This window comes from Haematobia irritans, chromosome 2 (assembly GCF_050003625.1).
Source record: "Haematobia irritans isolate KBUSLIRL chromosome 2, ASM5000362v1, whole genome shotgun sequence".
Lineage (NCBI taxonomy): Eukaryota > Metazoa > Arthropoda > Insecta > Diptera > Muscidae > Haematobia > Haematobia irritans.
The window spans coordinates 50,718,545-50,738,214 of NC_134398.1; positions in this window are offsets into that span (position 1 = coordinate 50,718,545).

The following is a 19,670-nucleotide window of genomic DNA, read 5'->3' on the forward strand; positions in this document are numbered from 1 at the left end:
CAAAGTTATTATACCCCCCGTTCTATGGTGGTGGGTATAAAAAGTCGATTTTTCAATAAAACGAGAACTCGAAATGTTCAATACTGTAAAAGTCGTCTTTGCCAATTTTTTCAAAAGTGGAAAGACAAAATTGAAAGTCGATATTCAAATGATGAAAAACCAACAATTGGCCTTTTTAAAAAAGTCGAAGGATCTAAACTCAAATGGCCGATTTTTCAATATCTTCAAAGAGACGAAAACTTGACTTGTCCATAACAGGTTGGCTGATTAGTCCCCGGTCTGACACATAGATGGCGTCGCTAGTATTAAAATATTATATTTATATAGTACCAACCTTCAAATGATTCGTGTCAAAATTTGACGTCTGTAAGTCAATTAGTTTGTGAGATAGAGCGTCTTTTGTGAAACAACTTTTGTTATTGTGAAAAAAAATGGAAAAAAAGGAATTTAATAAAATACTGTTTTCTGAAGGAAAAAAATACGGTGGAAGCAATAACTTGGCTTGATAATGAGTTTCCGGACTCTGACCCAGGGAAATCAACAATAATTGATTGGTATGCAAAATTCAAGCGTGATGAAATGAGCACGGAGGACGGTGAACGCAGTGGACGCCCGAAAGAGGTGGTTACCGATGAAAACATCAAAAAAATCCACAAAAATGATTTTGAATGACCGTAAAATGAAGTTGATCGAGATAGCAGAGGCCTTAAAGATATCAAAGGAACGTGTTGGTCATATCAATATATTGGTCATCAATATTTGGATATGCGGAAGCTCTGTGCAAAATGGGTGCCGCGCGAGCTCACATTTGACCAAAAACAACAACGTGTTGATGATTCTGAGCGGTGTTTGCAGCTGTTAACTCGTAATACACCAGAGTTTTTCCGTCGATATGTGACAATGGATGAAACATGGCTCCATCACTACACTTCTGAGTCCAATCGACAGTCGTCAGAGTGTACAGCGACCGGTGAACCGTCTACGAAGCGTGGAAAGACTCAAAAGTCCGCTGGCAGAGTAATGGCCTCTGCTTTTTGGGATGCGCATGGAATAATTTTTATCGATTATCTTGAGAAGGGAAAAACCATCAACAGTGACTACTATATGGCGTTATTGGAGCGTTTGAAAGTCGAAATCGCGGAAAAACGGCCCCATATGAAGAAGAAAAAAGTGTTGTTCCACCAAGACAACGCACCGTGCCACAATTCATTGAGAACGATGGCAAAAATTCATGAATTGGGCTTCGAATTGCTTCCCCACCCACCGTATTCTCTAGATCTGGCCCCCAGCTAATTTTTCTTGTTCTCAGACCTCAAAAGGATGCTCGCAGGAAAAAAATTTGGCTGCAATGAAGAGGTGATCGCTGAAACTGAGGCCTATTTTGAGGCAAAGCCGAAGGAGTACTACCAAAATGGTATCAAAAAATTGGAAGGTCGTTATAATCGTTGGATCGCTCTTGAAGGGAACTATGTTGAATAATAAAACGAATTTTGACAAAAAAAATTGTTTTTCTTTGTTAGACCAGGGATTTATCAGCCAACATGTTATTTGTTTATAAAATCGAAAATTCGAAGATTCGACTTTGCAAATATTTAAAAAAATCGAAAACTTAAACAGTCGGTTCTTTCACAGTTTTAAAACGTCCAAAACTCTAAATGTCGCTTTTTTTAATTTTTTCAAAAGTCTAAAATGTCGATTTTTTCAAGTTTTAAAAAAGGGGAAAACAGGATTTTTCCAAATTTTCAAAATATCGAAGGGTGTAAAAGTCGACTTTGTGCCTCGGATTACAATCCTTTACTACGCAGTCGCAGGGGAGCCACCGTGGTGCAATGGTTAGCATGCCCGCCTTGCATACACAAGGTCGTGGGTTCGATTCCTGCTTCGACCGAACACCAAAAAGTTTTTCAGCGGTGGATTATCCCACCTCAGTAATGCTGGTGACATTTCTGAGAGTTTCAAAACTTCTCTAAGTGGTTTCACTGCAATGTGGAACGCCGTTCGGACTCGGCTATAAAAAGGAGGTCCCTTGTCATTGAGCTTAACATAGAATCGGGCAGCACTCAGTGATAAGAGAGAAGTTCACCAATGTGGTATCACAATGGACTGAATAGTCTAAGTGATCCTGATACGTCGGGCTGCCACCTAACCTAACCTAACCTACACAGTCGCATAATTTATGTTTCTTAGTTTATGTAAGAATTTCTTCCTTGCTTTCAATGGACCAAGAGGAAAATAATCTGCCGATTATTCTGATTAGACTATTCGACTATCCAGAAAATGCACTGTTTCCTAATTTGAGTTTTGAAATCCTCCTTATAGACTCGTAAGTAAATAGCAATGTCTTCGATTTGCAGTTTCATGAACATTTGCTTAGTGTATAAATATTTACCTTATATGACTCCATTACAATACCGACTTGTATTTGTATGTGGCAACAACAATCATCATTATTATTGAGTGGTATCTCGAATTTAGTTTGTGTTTTTTGCATTTTTTTTTTTTTTGGTTTTTGTTATCCTTAGTTGCTTGGTTTTTATTTTTGTATTTTGAAATTTTCACTACTGATCTAAAAATAGAGTTTTAATACTGGTGCACAAGGCTTACACGAGCGCATGCTCACATGTTTTCAATATATTTTTTTTATTTTCAGTTTTGCAATACAGAAGGTATTCATTGGATGCTTGGCCCAAAGGCTGGTGGTTATCATCGCCTCGTACTTAATAAGTAAGCCAGCCAGCCAGGCAAGGAGCCAAATTGTAGTTAATAAGATGGATGTGGGTTTTTAGTCACATAATAAACAATTATAAACACATCATTTTAAACACGGATGCAATACAATCAGACATTTTCAAAACAAACAAAAAAAACAAAAAACGACAGAAACATAAACAACAATTGACCATCTTCATCTCATAGGCGTCTTCGTCATCTGCAAAGACTACATCATCTTCATCACCCTCCTCTTCGTTGTCATCCCCATCACATTGCCTCTAAGTCTACCGACGAAATCTCAGATAACAAGAGGCGACCCATAAAATCAGAAGGAGTGGACCTTGTTTTTTCGTAGGGATTTTAATAAAAATAAATTGAAATTACATTGAGATTATATAGCGATTGTTTACCTTTTTCAATGGATGTTATGCTTCACATGGCCTTTTGGGGCGGATGGAATATGCTTTAGATTATCATGATGTTTTTGATTCGGACTCTGATGTTGCTGATGGTGGTGGTGATACGAATAATGTCCATGAAGTTTAGAGCAACGAATACGAAGGCTAAGTGACAGAGTAGTAGAAGGTAGTAGAGATTATCTTTGATTTGTGGTGTTGGTAGATGTCAGATAAAGAAGGTTTGTGTCTTAAGTCTTTAGTTTTTCTTCTTCGAAGTCATGTTTGTTTTATGGCGATTTTCTTTTAAATTAATGCTGACTATGAAGGCGTAGTAATTATTTTGGGATATTTTTAGTCTTGTGGCATTGCTATGGCAAAGGATGCGAAAACAATTAGCAAATAAAATGAGGCATTTATTTATGTGAGGTATTTCTGTTGTTAAATCTCCAAGTTCATCATGATTATGAATTGCGATTATGTCCTTAGAATGATTATATCCTTCTCATAGAAAAAGCAACAAAAGTACTGTATGAAGTACAATACCTCACCTACTACGAAGCAAACTATGAATATGACTAAGGATTTGTCCCTAGACGAAGGCCACAGATATATTTTGTGGCACTAAAACTGTGATGTTGAAATTTCGCTCAGATTGGAATGGCGAGAGTCTCCTTTGATTTTAGCTAAACCAAGTACACTGAAAAAAATATTGTCTTGAGGTCAAAGATCTAATGTCTTTAAAATACGAATGCAAATTTTGCTTAGCATAGAAGACGTATTTCTCTAATATAAAGTTTTTTTCCTTGTCGATAAACTTTTCAATGAAGTCGTATTGTCCTTATAATTAACTTGACTTTAATAATTCAGAAAAATTCTTTAAATGTAGTGAAATTGTCTTTAAATTTTTTGTCTTTTTGCATCTTGACTACAAAGCAAAAACTCGCTCAAACATAGGACATGTTTTTTAAAACTTTATTTTAAAGATGTTTTTTACTTGAAACATAGCATAATTTCTACTGGAAGTCGACTCCTCATTTGGAAAATAAAGTTGTTGTTAACTCGTTTTGAAAGGATTTTGATAGCATATGAAGAAAAAAAGCTAAAAAATCGAAAAATTAAAATTTGCTTCCTAGAAGCAAGTACACAAACCCCAAATTTAAAAGAGAATTGTGTCCTAAAAATATCCTTACTTGTATTCTCCGCTTCTTTGGCTCGGAATCAATACCAAAATTGTTAAAAATTGTTAAAATTGTTAAAGTAAAGAAAAAATCTTTGGAACCGGGCATGCATTTTTTCAGTGTAAGGAAAGTGTAAAGTCGATGGGGTCCGACTTTATTATACCCTGCGCCACTTGATAGATCTACATTTTCGATACCATCTGAAATCCTTAAAGATTGTTGGGTGCAATATATAAAGGTATACCATATACCTACATTTAAATCAAAACCGTTTTGGACAAAATATATTGGACTTGTTGGAAAATCTCTAGACTTCAAACTTAAATAGGCTTATGCCCTGGGGCGGAGCACAATGTTAGTAAAATAAATATGGGAAATATTTGAATCTAAAGCCATTTTTATTCGATTTCGCAAAAGTATTTTTACGATTTATCGTTCGATAGATATTAGAGGTATAGGAAAATGTTATTCATTTTTACAACTTTTTATACACTGCGCCACACTGTGGAACAGGGTATTATAAGTTAGTGCATATGTTTGCAACACCCAGAAGGAGACGAGATAGACACATGATGTCTTTGGCAAAAATGCTCAGGGTGGGTGCCAGAGTCGATATAGCCATGTCCGTCTGTCCGTCCGTCCGTCCCTCCGTCCGTCCCTCCGTCCGTCCGTCTGTCTTTGAACACATTTTTGTGATCAAAGTCTAGGTCGCACTTTAAGTCCAAACGACTTCAAATTTGGCACAAGTATGTGTTTTGGCTCAGAATAGAACCCTATTGATTTTGGAAGAAATCGGTTCAGATTTAGATATAGCTCCCATATATATCTTTCGCCCGATATGGACTAATATGGTCCCAGAAGCAAGAGTTTTACCCCAATTTGCATAAAATTTTGCACAAGAAGAACAATTAGTACTATAGTCAAGTGTGCCAAATTTTATTGAAATCGGTTCAGATTTAGATATAGCTTCCATATATATCTTTCGCCCGATATGGACTAATACGGTCCCAGAAGCCAGAGTTTTACCCCAATTTGGTTGAAATTTTGCACTAGGAGTACAATTAGTAGTGTAGTCAAGTGTGCCAAATTTTATTGAAATCGGTTCAGATTTAGATATAGCTCCCATATATATCGTTCGCCCGATTTACACTCATATGACCACAGTGGGCAATCTTTTACTCCGATTTAATTGAAATTTTGCAAAGGGAGTAGAATAAGCATTCTAGCTATGCGTGCCAAATTTGGTTGAAATCGGTTAAGATTTAGATATATCTCCCATATATAGCTTTCGCCCGATTTACACTCGGATAACCACAGAGACCAATTTTTAACTCCGATTTAGTTGAAATTTTGCACAGGGAGTAGAATTAGCGTTGTAGCTATGCGTGCCAGATTTGGTTGAAATCGGTTCAGATTTAGATATAGCTCCCATATATATATTTTTCTGATTTCGACAAAAATGGTCAAAATACAAATATTTTCCTTGTAAAATCGCCACTGCTTTGTCGAAAAGTTGTAAAAATGACTCTAATTTTCCTAAGGTTCTGATACATATATATCGAGCGATAAATCATAAATAAACTTTTGCGAAGTTTCCTTAAAATTGCTTCAGAATTAAATGTTTCCCATATTTATACCCTTCACCACTACTGTGGTACAGGGTATAATAAGTTTGTGCATTTGTATGTAACGCCAAGAATGAAAAGTCTGAGACCCATCGTTTAGTATACCGATCGTCTTAGAATTGAATTCTGAGTCGATTTAGCGATGTCCATCTGTCTGTCTGTTGGTGTATTTTTGTGTGCAAAGTACAGCTCGCAGTTTTAGTCCGATTGTCCTAAAATTTGGTATAGGGTCCTGTGTCAGCTCAAAGACGATCCCTACTGATTTTGGAAAAAATCGGTTCAGATTTAGATATAGCTGCCATATATATTTTTCACCGATCTGGTTATAATTGGCGTGTATATCAACCGATATTCCTCAAATTCCGTACATCCGAATATTTTATGAGTCTCGAAAAACTTGCAAAATATCAGCCAAATCGGTTCAGATTTAGATATAGCTCCCATATATAGCTTTCGCCCGATTTACACTCATTTGCCCACAGAGGCCAATTTTTTGCTCCGATTTAGTTGAAATTTTGCACAGGGAGTAGAATTAGCTTTGTAGCTATGCGTGCCAAATTTGGTTCAAATTGGTTCAAATTTAGATATAGCTCCCATATATAGCTTTCGCCCGATTTACACTCATATGACCACAGAGGCCAATTTTTGCTACGATTTAATTGAAATTTTGCACAGGGAATAGAATTAGCTTTGTAGCTATGCGTGCCAAATTTGGTTGACATCGGTTCAGATTTAGATATATGACTCTAATTTTCCTAAACTTCTAATACATATATATCGAGCGATAAATCATAAATAACTTTTTGCGAAGTTTCCTTAAAATTGCTTCAGATTTAAATGTTTCCCATATTTTTTTGTACTAACATTGTGTTCCACCCTAGTGCATTAGCCGACACAAATTTTGAGTCTATAGATTTTGTAGAAGTCTATCAAATTCTGTCCAGATCGAGTGGTATTTAAATGTATGTATTTGGTACAAACCTTTATATATAGCCCCCAACACGTTTGACGAATGTGATATGGTATCGAAAATTTAGATCTACTTAGTGGTGCAGGGTATAATATAGTCGGCCCCGCCCGACTTTAGACTTTCCTTACTTGTTTTTTATTCAATTTTATGAAATAAAACATTAATTGACCAATAAGTTCCGTCTATAAATTTTTAGCTAGGAAAATTGTCTAGCTACGCTAATGACGGACGCACATGCTCAGATCAACTCAGAATTTCTCCACGACCCAGAATATATATATTTTATGCACAGAAAAACATTTCACGAAAATTTTTCCAATTAAAATCTTAATTGAGTTTTAAAAAATATTCGATTAAAAATTTAATTGAATCAACACATTTTTTAATTGAAATAAAAATCAATCACATAAATTAATAGTATCAATTAAATTTTTAATTGAATCAATTAATTTTTTAATTGACTGCCAATTAATTTTTTAATTGATACTATCATTTCTGTGATTGAAGACACTTCAATTAAAAAATTAATTGGATCAATTAATTTCGTGATTGAATCAGAAAAAATTTTTTTTGTGTGTGGGGTCTTACAGCAATATTTCGATGTGTTACAAACGGAATGACAAAGTTAATATACCCCCATCCTATGGTGGAGGGTATACAAATTAATTATGTCTAATACATTTTCTTGAATTTGACGAAAAATATTTAATTATATTTGTGATATCGGCGTGATGTCAATGTTTGTAATAGGGTTTAGTTAAAATTTTCTAAAAATATTCAAAATTTTCTAAAATTAACCAAAATTATTGTTCCTCGTGGGTTCACTGTCTTTTCAGTGTAGCTTCTAATATCACGCATTTCTGTTCAGATTGTGATAAAAATTCCATAAACATGTACCCCTTAATGTTCTTAAATATTGATCTATCTCCCAAAACCATACCAATGACAATCCACAAATGATTATGTTTTCTAATTAAGTAGAGGTGGTTTAGGGTATGATAAACCAAAACATTTAGATTATTTTTATAAAATTTTAACTCAACTAAGTAAATATTTTTCGACAAATTCATTATTAGACATAATTAATTTTTTTCACTTGTTAAAGGAAATTTTGTAGTTTGAAGGAAAAAATTGAACTTGAAAGTTGCAAGAATGTCTTTAGTGCCATACGAAGGTGGGCGCATTTTTAGTAACATTTACAAATTTAAAGAAATAATGAAATATTTTGTGAGAAGTACGAATTTAGTAAATATTTATGCTTCATTTGTATATAATTTTTCCCGTTTTTTCAGTTCATTTAACTAAAGTTTCCTTTACCCTAAAATTATTAGGGTAAAGGAAACTTTCTCCAAACATAATAATTCCATCGACTAAAATAAAGGAAAATTAGCTTTAATGAAATAGAGGGTTTACTTTTTATGAGTGTGTATTATGTTCTACATTGTTTTTATTTGATTTCATGGCATTTTGGAAAGTCAATAAAAATTGGGTCAAATTTTATTTTTTTTTTTCCATTTTATTAGCACATCCTCTGATTATTTCGAAATCGATCACATAACAGATCTACTTTAATAACTTCCTATAACAAAATAAAAATACCAAAACTGGTATGTACCAATTTTTCTATAATTTCTATTTAACCCAGAAAATGGTTGAGTATAACCCAAATAATTTATTTTGTTATCAAAATAAGGTCATCATTGACAGAATGCCAATAAATTTCTTAAAATGTGAAGGCGAAAAATAATACCGCAAAATTTTGTTCTTAATCACGATAGCAAAAATAATTGCTTTCTCTATAAAAAAATTAAAATCGAACACACAAAAAAGTATCAAAAGTCATTATGCTGCCAATTAAAGTAACATTTTCTGACCGAACAGAAATTGAACTTTTTCATATGTTTGTGTTTGTTTTTTTTTTTGGTTCTCCCTTCAAATTTAGAACAAGTTGTTCTAAGACGATGCCAACAATGAAACCTAAAATGGAACACCAGATTGGTAATAAAAAACTATAAAATAAATCCACTTTTCTATAAACATTGGTAACATAAACTTTTAAAAATAAATAATGAATTGAGGAAAAATTTTTGATAGATAAACATAACTACTCCAAATCATGGAAATGTATAATCACGTAAGACCTTTGTATATTATGATAAATGTATGAGCAACAGTGCGTTGACATGGGATTTTCAAATCACCATCATCTGTAAAGCACACACAGTGAGTGCACAGTGGGAAGAAGTTAGATAAAAAAGTTTTAATAAAAATCAGATATAAACGGCAGTAAGTTCGGCCAGGCAGAATATTACGTACCCTCCACCATGGAGTGCGTAGAAACTTTTATGAAAGACGGTCATCCAAAATTAAATTACTTGGGTTGCGACCGATGGCAAGGCTTCTTAAAACTTATTAACATCATCTTCTAAATTGTAAGTTAGTCCACGCCGGGTATGTAGTACACAAAAGAAAGGTCGATTCAAAAAGTATACATTCAGTTCTTGACCGGTATATATAGGGAAGAAAAAATTACGAACCGAAGCGAACTTTAGTGCGGTAATTATAGAGCCAGAATTTAAATATGGGGATTTCTTTATACACACAAAAAAATATTTTTCTGATTCAATCACGAAATTAATTAATCCAATTAATTTTTTAATTGAAATGTCTTCAATCACGAAAATGATAGTATCAATCACAGTTTTAATTGGGCATAGAAAAAATCCTTGATTAAAAAATTAATTGATGTCATTAATTTTTTTATTAATTCAATTAAAAATTTAATTGATTTTGAACGCAAACCCCAATTAATTTTTTATTTAAAAAGGTAACAATTTTCAACTACTTTCTGAATTGGCTTAGAGTTTTTATTTTGATTAAGAAATGTTCATCACTTTTTTTAACTGACTTAGTCTTCTGAATTTGATTAAAAAGTTTATTCTATCAATTAATTTTTTAATTAAAAATTTTAAAATTTTCAATCATTGACTTAATTAACCTAATGTTTCTACCTTGATTAAAAAGTTAATTGTATCAATTAGTTTATTAATTGAAAAAACATTCAACTTCAATTAACTTTTTAATTGGAAATATTCTGGTGATATTTTTTTCTGTGTATAGGAGCTATATACAATTATGACCACGAGTCTACCAAAAATGCCAGATTTTTTACTGTTTGGTAGAATTCTTGATGTTTTGGAAGATTTTTCAAAATATTCCTCTCCAACTATGAAATGCTTCATAAATTTTCTATATAAATAACATTTTGTCAAAATTTTCTACCGAAATAAAATTCTGACAAAATTTTGTATATAAATAAAATTTTTACAAAATTTTCTATAGAAATAAATTTTTGACAAAATTTTGTATAGAAATTATATTGTGATAAAATTTCCTAAAGACATAAAATGTTGACAATATTTCCTATAGAAATAAAATTTTTACAAAATTTTCTATAGACATTTTGGTAGATTATTTTTGGCTCGAGTGGCAATCGTGATTTTTCTGTGATTGGGGATCGGTTTATTTGGGGGCTATATATAATATAGATCGATACGGACCAATTTTTACGTGGTTGTTATCGGCCATACACTAGCGAAATGTACCAAATTTCAACTGGATCGGATGAATTTTGCACCTGCAAGAGGCTCCGGAAATCAAATCTGGGGATCGGTTCATATGGGGGCTATATATAATTATGGACCGATGTGGACCAATTTCTGCATGGTTGTTAGAGACCATATAAATACCAACACCATGTACCAAATTTCACCCAGATCAGATAAAATATGTTTCTCTTAGAGGCTCCACAAGCCAAATCGGGGGATTCGTCTATATGGGGGCTATACGTAAAAGAGGGCCGATATGGCCCATTTGCAATACCATCCGACCTACATCAATAGCAACTACGTGTGCCACGTTTCAAGTCGATAGCTTGTTTCGTTCGGAAGTTAGCGTGATTTCAACAGACGGACGGACGGACATGCTTAGGTCGACTCAGAATTTCACCACGACCCAGAATATATATACTTTATGGGGCCGTAGAGCAATCTTTCGATGTGTTACAAACGGAATGACAAAGTTAATTTACCCCCCATTCTATGGTGGAGGGTATAAAAAGTAGAGGTGTGCACGTGAGTAATAGGTTACTCACGCTCACGCACACTCACGACTGAAAAATCATACTCACGCACACTCACGCACGATATTTTTTGGTAGGACTCACGCACACTCAAGAATAGAAAATTTGTACTCAAGCACACTCACGCACGAAAACGTCGTGACTCACGAAAAATACCGTGACTCACGAATAATTTAATGATTAATTTACCTTACCGAAGTGTCTGAAAACATGATCATTATTAAAATCGAGAGTGTTATTAAACTCTTAACATCCCAGGTGTCATTAAAATTGTAGTTGAATTTAACTCTTAAGCGTTTTATGTTGGTGAGCAGGAATATTTTCGTGAGTGTAATTCGTTACTCACGCACACTCACGAAGATATTATTTTCGTGACTCACGCACGACATTTTGGTTTGTTAAGCACGCTCACGCACACTCACGCTGTTGTCATGAGCGTGACTCACGACTCACGCACGAGTCGCGAAAATTTTCGTGAGTCACGACAATTTCGTGTCACGTACACACCTCTAATAAAAAGGTTCCAAAAAATCAGAGAATTTAAGATACAAAATGAGTTGTTGTTCCTGAAACCATGGATGCAACCAACGAACAGAGGAAAAGTATGTTTGTCAAATTTATCTGTGCAAAGTGGCATTAAAGATTACACAATGTTGAAGGCAAATTTCTTAAAAATAATGGAATTTTAATTAAAAGTAAGGAAGGAAGGAAGGGAAACATTGACATTTTTTATTAAACATTTTTTATTAAATTTAGGACACAAATTTTGCAAATTTTAGTTCCTCCGTTAAAGTCGTATGTCTTTGAAGTAATGCCAAATTTCCTTAAAGTAAAGAAACACATTTTTGATTTGTTTTTTTTTGTTTTAATTAAGAAAATATTTTTTACTTTGAAGTAAGTGTTATAATTTTGATTTTTAAACCGGCATTTGTTTGGAAAAGAAATTTGATAAATAAGATCTATATCCCAATTTTAATTTTATAAAGCATAGATTTAAAGCTAAATAGCTCCCCAAAAATGTCCTTAATTTAAAGAAGCCGCATCTTTAGCTAGGAATCGATACAAAAATCCATCCATTTTAATGCCCACCACCTTAAAAATGTACTTTATGGTAAACATTTCAAAACATTGATATTATTTATCTTTAATTTATTTTAAAAGGGTATGGCTATATACGTATGTCGGCAGACTTCACGCTCGAAGATTGGCCACACCGTACAATTTTTCTTTAAAATAAGAAAAAAATGAATTAAAAGAACTTCCTGTGTAGTTAAAATAAAGAACATCTTTAGTAGTTCATCTTCTCGAAGTGCTCTTAAAGTTGCGCCTTTGGAAGAACTTCCAAATGTTTTTGCCAGACTTTCCAAAGAATCGTTTGACCCTATGCGGTCAAATATTGTTCAAAAGCACACAACTCACCACCCATCTTGACTAGAACTAGAAGTAGATATATATCTGTGTGTAAATATGGTTCTAGCTTTATATATCCCATATTGTTTTGTTTTTTCAAACATTGTTTTTCGTCTCAGGGCTCGCTTTCGTCCAAATCGGTTCAGATTTAAATATTTGTATATGCGAATATAAACCTTTATATTTTATGTCTTTAGGAAATTTTGTCAAAGTATATACAAAATTTTGTCAAAAATTTCTTGCAGTCTATAGGGCTTTGTCCAAATAAATTTGACAAACATTATTTTCCTCTGTTTTTTAAGCTACTCTTATAGTTTAGTCAACACAATGGTTTTAAAGCTGAGATCAAAACAACAAATTTATTTCTATAGAAAATTTTGTCAAAATATTATTTCTTATTTCTTCTTTTATTTCAAAATTTTATTTCTATAGAAAATTTATGAAGCATTTCATAGTTGGAGAGGAATATTTTGCAACATCTTCCAAATTATTAAGAATTCTACCAATCTACCAAACAGAAAAAAATCTTCCATTTTTGGTAGACTAGTGTTCATAATTGTATATGGCCCCCATATAAAGCGATAATTACTGCACAAAAGTTCATATTGGTTCGTAAATATTTCTTCCCTATATATACCGGTCAAGAACTGAATATATACGTATTTAATCGACCTTTCTTTTGTTTACTATATATCTCGCCTGGACTAACTTACAATTTAGAAGAGGATGTCAAGAAGTTTTAAGATGCCTTGTCATCGGTCGCAACCCAAGTAATTTAATTGTGGATGACCGTCTTTAGTAGAAGTTTCTACGCAATCCATGGTGGAGGGTACATAAGATTCGGCCTGGCCGAACTTACGGCCGTATATACTTGTTATATATGTACATATACTGAAGATTGTTGGTATCTGCTCATATTGTAGCGGGACGTCTATATAGACTTATGTCATAAATTAATTTATTAAATGTACGAGCCACTTTGCTTTAAATTTGAAATATAGATTTCAATTGACATTAAATATGAAATTTAAGGCTCGCTTGCACACACAAATAAATAAGATATTTTATATCGATGCATTTTTAGTACAATCCACAAATTAGTGGTATTAAAATGAGATTTCGTTCTATTACCCCGAGTCGACTCCGGAGTCGGAGTCGAGCATCACATCTACAACTTATGGACCTATATCACTCATTTGTTTAGGACCCTTATAATCATTATTTAATAAATTCTTTGTTTTTATATCCCTCCTTTACTGCTTGAACTGTAGTGAAAATTATTACAAATGGTAGAAAATTACTTTAAAGCATTTGAAATTTATATCCCATTGTGTTTTATAGCAACTAAAACTCCCAACTAATCACCATTGTCATCAACCACTGGTAAACACCTCCTTTTGTTGTTGTTGTTGTTTTTTTTTTTTTCATCAAAAGGGGTCTTACAAATTTTATTTTCTGCCATTGTCATCTTTTACCAAGGCTTGGGGGATACATTTGAGTGAGCGAGCACGGGAGAAATGAATAAAGACCAGAAATAAAGTCACAAGTTGGAATTAATGTCAACGTTAGATGGTTCACATGACTGTCAAGCTGATAACCATCCAAAAGTGATAAACAGCCAAAGTCACAGACACAGCATCAGATTCGGCTTCAAGCGTAAGATCTAATTTAGATGCAGTCATTGTAGCCTTAGCATCAGCTTTTGGGTTTTAACTAGTTGAACATATTTTGTTGTGTTTTTTCCTTCGTTTGATCGATGCTAACCTCCCTCAGTCGCATTGGTTTTTTCCCATAGTCCAGTGTCATGTCAAGCTTAAAATAAACACGGAACGGCTGGAGACAACTACTCTGCACGTTTTGGGGTATTTGGAATGAAATAGGAATATGAGCCAACAATATTTGTATCCCTTCAAAAGAAGAAAATTTATATGCATTTCGGATATTTTAGACATTCGTACATCTTCTCGTCAGTGCTCTGCAGCAGCTGTAGATGTCATGTTGTTACATATGATAATTATGAATGGATATTCAAGATGTACCGTTAATTAGAAGAAAAAATAAAATTTCTCAATTCTCCAACAATAGCCTAAGAATAAATACAAATTGTCTTTGTCTATGACATTTTGGGCTTTAGTTCTGTGCAACTAGTTTGTGTCTTAAGTCTTTTGTTTTGCAGAGCGCCTTCTAGAGGGTATAGCACAATATTTTAGGCTTTGTTAATACAATTAAAGCGATTTGAATGGAATCTAATTATTATTGATCAATGTTTAGAAGAATTTTATTCTTTTATTTCCAGCAAGTTTGTGTCTCGAGTCTTTTGTTTAAGCGAGCGTCTTCTAAAGGGCATATTACTATATTTTTGGTTTTTTGTAATGCAATTAAATTAAAATATCTTATAGCAAGTTGTACACAGTGATATAGATTTTCTTTATACACCCGAATCCAAACTTGGCGCACCATCTACGAGGGTTGCTTTTTATATTTTGGAATTTGAGATCAAAAACAAATAAGAATAATCATCGAAAAATGTTTTATTTCTTTTCAAAATATTCTCCATTATGATCTATACACTTTTGCATGCGTTTGAACCAATTATCGAAGCTGTTTTGCCACTCTCCCAGAAATGCATTCTAGACGCATTGAGCACTTCTTCCATTGACGAACAGTCGACTGCTGTTTACTTTCGGACTCATACGCATAAATCCATGATTCATCATATGTCACGATGTCGTAGACGTGTTTCGAAGCTCGGCGATCGTATTTTTGGAGCATTTCTTTGGACCAACCGACACGAGCCTGTTTTTGAGCGATTGGCAAATTGTGTGGGATCCAACACGAACAAATTTTTGACGGTCAAATGCTCATTCAATATTGAGTGTATGCTAGTTCTGCTAATGCCTAAGGTTGTCTCAATCTCACGATAGATCATATGACGATCTTTGAATATCAGTTGGTGCCCAGCATCAATGGTTTCCGGAAAAACAATTGGTTTTTTACGACCTTCACAAAATTCGTCTATGACCTCGGCTGAATTCACCATACTACCATACTAAAGACGGTCATCCACAATTAAATTACTTGGGATGCGGCCGATGGCAAGGCATCTTAAAACTTCTTAACATCATCTTCTAAATTGTAAGTTACTCCATGCGGGATATATAGTAGACAAAAGAAAGGTCGATTACATACGTACACACAAAAAAAAATTTTTCTGATTCAATCACGAAATTAATTGATCCAATTAATTTTTTAATTGAAATGTCTTCAATCACGAAAATGATAGTATCAATCACAGTTTTAATTGGGCATAGAAAAAATTCTTGATTAAAAAATTAATTGATTTCATTGTCATATTTCAATTAATTTTTTAATTGATTCAATTAAAAATTTAATTGATGTTGATTGCAAAACTCAATTAATTTATTAATTAAAAAATGTAACTATTTTCAATTAAATTCTGAATTGGCTTAGAATTTTTATTTGGATTAACAATTGATTGTTTGAAAAAAAAATTAATTAAAAATTTAAAAAAATGTTCATCAACATCATAAACTGACTTAGTCTTCCGAATTTGATTAAAAGTTAATTGTATCAATTAACTTTTTAATTAAAAATTTTAAAATTTTCAATCATTGACTTAATTAACTTAATGTTTCTATCTTGATTAAAAAGTTAATTGTACCAATTCATTTATTAATTGAAAAAAATTTCAAATTCAATTAACTTTTTAATTGGAAATATTTTGGTGATATTTTTTTCTGTGTATATATTCAGTTCTTGACTAGTATATATAGGGAAGAAATAATTACGAACTGATATGTACTTTTGTGCGGTAATTAACATACAGAGCCAGATTTGAAATATCGGGGTCGCTACCAAACAGTAAAAAATCTGCCATTTTTGGTAGACTCGTGTTCATAATTGTATATAGCACCCATATATACAATTATGATTGGTAGAATTGGTAGAATCTTGATGTTTTGGAAGATTTTCCAAAATATTCCTCCCTAACTGTGAAATGCTTCATATATTTTCTATACAATAAACATTTTGACAAAATTTTCTACAGAAATAAAATTCTGACAAAATTTTCCATAGATATATAAAGCTTTGACAAAATTTTCTATGGCAATAAAATTTTGGTAGACTATCTTTGGCTCGAGTGGCAATCATGATTTTTCTGTGATTGGGGATCGGTTTATTTGGGGGCTATATATAATATAGATCGATACGGACCAATTTTGGTGGTTGTTATTGGGCATTCACTAGCGAAATACACCAAATTTCAACCGGATCGGATGAATTTTGCTCCATCAAGAGGCTCCGGAGGTCAAATCTGGGCATCAGTTTATATGGGGGCTATGTGTAATTATGAACCAATGTTTGCATTGTTGTTACAGACCAAATACTAACACCACGTACAAAGTTTCAATCGGATTTTGCTCTTCCAAGAGGCTTTCTTTCTTTCTTTCTTTATTGATCCATATCAGTACAAGAAGTATGAACTTATAATTAGTACTGTATGCAAAAGTTATTATAATAAAAGTGTGACAACAGTGTAAATATTAAAAATAATAGAAATAATAATAATAATAATAATAATAATAATAATAATAATAATAATAATAATAATAATAATAATAATAATAATAATAATAATAATAATAATAATAATAATAATAATAATAATAATAATAATAATAATAATAATAATAATAATAATAATAATAATAATAATAATAATAATAATAATAATAATAATAATAATAATAATAATAATAATAATAATAATAATAATAATAATAATAATAATAATAATAATAATAATAATAATAATAATAATAATAATAATAATAATAATAATAATAATAATAATAATAATAATAATAATAATAATAATAATAATAATAATAATAATAATAATAATAATAATAATAATAATAATAATAATAATAATAATAATAATAATAATAATAATAATAATAATAATAATAATAATAATAATAATAATAATAATAATAATAATAATAATAATAATAATAATAATAATAATAATAATAATAATAATAATAATAATAATAATAATAATAATAATAATAATAATAATAATAATAATAATAATAATAATAATAATAATAATAATAATAATAATAATAATAATAATAATAATAATAATAATAATAATAATAATAATAATAATAATAATAATAATAATAATAATAATGATAATAATAATAATAATAATAATAATAATAATAATAATAATAATAATAATAATAATAATAATAATAATAATAATAATAATAATAATAATAATAATAATAATAATAATAATAATAATAATAATAATAATAATAATAATAATAATAATAATAATAATAATAATAATAATAATAATAATAATAATAATAATAATAATAATAATAATAATAATAATAATAATAATAATAATAATAATAATAATAATAATAATTAAAATAATAGAAATAAAAATAATAATAAAAAAATAATAATAATAAAAATAAAAAATAAACATATATTTTTTTTAATTGAATAACAATAATAAACAAATAACATTTATATTTAATCTAATTCCCTCGAAATATACATCTATTTGACAAATTAAATAAATATTATACATACATAAATGCTTAAAATATTAACTTATGTCATCAAAGAAAAATGATTTTGCAGTCTATTCTTAAATTGTTGGTGATTACTTGTGCTTATCAAATGCGAAGTTAGATTGTTCCACTGCCGAGAAGTAAATATGAGAAATTGTCTATCCGATACCATATAACGAGACCTAATTGGAATGATTAATTTTATCCTAGACGATCGTGAAAAATGTAATCTTTGAAGCAGATATTTCGGTTCGCCCGAATAAATTATTTTGTGAAGAAATATTAGGCATCTGAAATTCAGCAGGTTCATAAAAGTCATTTGACAGATTTGAGAACTGTATCTAGAAATACTTTCATAACGCCCAACACCATATACAAATCGGGTTATATCGTTAAATGCAGTTTCCTCTTATGGATGCAGTTTCCTCTTATGGATATAATCACAATTTGCAAAAATTTCACAGCAATATGTGAGTCTCGAAAGTAAGTATGTCTTGGCAATCAGTAAACGAATGTGCGTAGAAATAAAATATTGTATGTTCCAGAGATTTCGAAGCATACCATACACAGTTCCTATGGTGATGTCTATATGTCGGTTCCAAGATAGTCCCGTATCAAATGTCACACCCAAATTCTTCGCGTATGTGGCATATTCAATTTGACAACCGTCAATGGAGATCATTGGTAATGCGCTCGGGTCAAAAGTCCTACGCAACAAAACTAAACACTTCGTCTTCCCAGGGTTAAGCTTCAATCCATTGTCTATCGCCCATTGATTGACCCGTCTCAAACTATTATTTATGCTGTCTACACAGCTCAGGATGTTCGAGTTATCACTCGAACTGTCGTACAGCTGCGGCCTTTACGAAATACTAATACCACGTACCAATTTTCAAACGGATCGGATCAAATTTGCTTCTCGTTGAGGCTCCGCAAGCCAAATCTGGGGACTGGTTTATATGGGGGCCCATTTGCAATACCATCCGACCTACATCAATAACAAGTATATACGGCCGTAAGTTCGGCCAGGCCGAAGCTTATGTACCCTCCATCATGGATTGCGTAGAAACTTCTTCTAAACACTGCCATCCACAATCGAATTACTTAAGTTGCGGTAACGCTTGCCGATGGCAAGGTATCTTAAAACCTCCTAACGCCATCTTCTAAATTGTATGTAAGTCCATACGTGGTATATATTAAATCAAAAAATATCGATCCAATACGTATGTAATTCAGTTTGACAAAGTAGACATAAAATTTTGACATCATTTTCTATAAAAATAAAATTTTCACAAAATTTTCTATAGAAATAAAAATTTTGACAACATTTTCTATAGAAAGAAAATTTTGACAAAATTTCCCATAGAAATAAACTTTTGACAAAATATTCTATAGAAATAAAATCTTGGTAGATTATTTTTGGCTCGAGTGGCAACCATGATTATGAACCGAATAAAATTTGAACAAAATTTTCTATAGAAATAAAATTTTGACAAAATTTTCTATAGAATCAAAATTTTGACAAAATTTTCTATATAAATAAAATTTTGGTAGATTATTTTTGGCTTTAGTTGCAACCATGATTATGAACCGATATGGACCAATTTTTGTG